Source organism: Anneissia japonica, unplaced genomic scaffold (assembly GCF_011630105.1).
Source record: "Anneissia japonica isolate Jap-2015-1 unplaced genomic scaffold, ASM1163010v1 scaffold287712_len2945570_cov188, whole genome shotgun sequence".
NCBI lineage: Eukaryota > Metazoa > Echinodermata > Crinoidea > Comatulida > Comatulidae > Anneissia > Anneissia japonica.
The window spans coordinates 636,655-639,316 of NW_022704401.1; the positions used below are offsets into that span (position 1 = coordinate 636,655).

General features: G+C 38.7%; 1 protein-coding gene across 2 annotated transcripts in view; it reads left to right on the top strand.

Annotated features, from left to right (window-relative positions):
* The window catches only part of LOC117104714 (glutamic acid-rich protein-like), a 38,530-nt gene that overhangs the window by 34,239 nt on the left and 1,629 nt on the right, over positions 1 to 2,662 (top strand). The gene's annotated exons all lie outside the window — the stretch shown is intronic.

The window sequence follows — 2,662 nt, forward strand, 5'->3', positions numbered from 1 at the left end:
TGTTTTTAATGTTAGATGAGAAATGTAGGACGTACGCGATAAAACATATACCCCCTACCACCATTTTTGAGTCGTTTTTAGGAGAAAACTTCGATATGCGCATGCGTTGGTAAAACTTTGCCGACATTTTGTTTTTCATCGCGAGAGGGTAAGCGAGCTCCATAATGCATACCTTGTTGGTGTAGTTGACCAATTGTTTACGGAATCGTCGGTAGGGTTAGGCCTCTGTCGTGTTAATGTAGCAGGTGCACGTATTATTAAAAATGAAAAAAAGTGATCTAACCAAACATGGTCTTTACATAATGGTATTGGATCGAACGTGTTTAATATTTTGCGAACATTTTGTTTTCTATCGCGAGAGTAGGCCTATACAGTTTACACTAGAGAAGTTGTCTGTGTTGTTTATGCGAACGCTAGGCCCTAGCGTGAACTTAGGTAGTCGTGGTAAGTCGACTACAGCTGTTTGTCGTCTGGTAGGTGTAACGTGTGTTTTAGTAAAAATTAACGTGATCTGAACAACATTTTACATTATAGTATTGAATCGAATGTGCTTACCTACCTAAAGTCTTTTACACACGATGAACACGGCAATTGACGTTCTGTTGGTGTGCAATACACTATAACAACTCCCTGGCAATACGTACAAATCACGACGACGACAGCAGCATTCAGTCAGTCTTGTTAAAATAAATAATATATTGGTCTACCACAATTAAGACTACCATACAGATCAATAAACAATAATCCGCGACAAAATAAAAACAAGAGTATTTGTAACGATTGAATATGTAGCATAAATGCATTCATATAAACACAACTTAATATTCTGACCAGACTGACCTCCATTACTGGAATTAGACCCTAGAGGTCTGTTCTGTGGCTTGATAAAACACAGAGCAAAAGTTGACAGTTTTGGCGGCATTAGTTTGATAGACTATTTACAATCGTTGAAATGAAATTCCTCTAGGCCTATATATAAAAAAACGAAAAGAAAGTGGTGCAGAAAAAAACTAATTGTGCACACTGTACTTTAAACACAGAAAAACGTACGTGTCGTCAGTATTATGAAGTTTTTTGTTTACGACTGCTGTGTAATTTTACTGGTTTACAACATAGTCATGTCATGTATACTTGAATATGTAAAATAAATTAGTATTCCGTATTCTTAACTCTCTGCAAACGTGCCTCGATCAATGATTTATTTATCTACCACCATACCTATCTACCATGATCCATGCGTGACATGCAGTATGCAGAGTAGTGGTTGTATATTGTGATAACTATATTCTACTTATTACGCATGTGTGTCACTAAGAAGATTTTGAACGAAGAACGAAAGAAAATTTGTTGTTGTCAAACCATGGAGGAGGTATGTCAAACAATGAAGACTATTTTAGTAGATGATAAGTTTGACTTCTAAAACCGCCAACTTTGGTCCTGTGGTTTGACCAGTCAAGTTCAAAACAGTGGCAAATCTGCCAAATTGTGAAAAAATATAAATGAAGGACATTTTGTGGTGTAACCCAACACCACGTCCCCAGCCGGCCCTACCATGGTTTTGGTTAAGGTGGGAGATTTTTAGGACATGACAGCTTTGGATACCCGAAAATGTTAATCATACTTCAGAATTTGTTATCTCAAACTGACGTCCCGATTTCCGATGTCAAAAACACCAAAAAATAGGTCCCTATTTTTAGAATAAAAAAATAATAATTGCAAGAAGTATCCACTACTTGCCAGTGTGATGAAGGGAATATTAGTCCGTGGTTCCCCGGGCCATAATCCCATTCCCATGAACGCGAAACTGTCCCGATTTCGGGGTGGGGGAAAATGGAATTATACCCCGGGGTTCCTTCCCTTGGCCTAGTGTATGAACAGACGGAAATGACGATCGTTTTGCAAGGTGGTTTTCACCTACGGTTCAATAGCCTATCAAAACAATATTCGGGCGAAGAAATCAGTCTTGCATGATGTAACGAGTTATTTTTAGCAGCCAATCTCTGTGGAAACACGTGAGTCTTCACGCTGTGAATTAACGATCCGATCAGCCCACTGGGCAGGTCTTTTCAGGGACGGACCGCGGTGTTGTCTATCTTTACTTTAGCCGCAGTTAGCGAGCTGCTTATTTTTAGCGACAGTAAACAACAAAGTAATTTACAAGAATGGGCTTTGTGTTTTAATTTATGGCGACCAATATCAGTTTTAAGCAATTTTAAAAGTTTCAAGTCGGCAGAATTCGGAGACAATTCCTTTATTTTTTGAGCATTTGTTAAATTTATCGACCTAGGCAAGGCCTGCTAGGCCGACTTACCCAATCCTCAGACCTGGGACATCACCCGGGGAAATTCGTGTACGCGAAAGTCTGTGTGGGTTTCTACCCGGGGAACTATGGTAATATTTTATAGCAGTTAGTGACTGAGAAAGTTTTCTCTATTGTTGAAAAAACAAAACCAAGCTTCGAGCTAGCATGACAACAAAAACTTAAAGTGCTTTAATGACACACAAGCTGGAAATGTTGAACAGAGATTATAAGTGTCATTCGAATAAATATTGACGTTATGACTCCAATGAGATCCAGCGAAACAAGCAACATCTGTCTCTTATACACATCTAGATGTGTATAAGAGACAGGTATTGGATCGAACGTGTTTAATATTTTGCG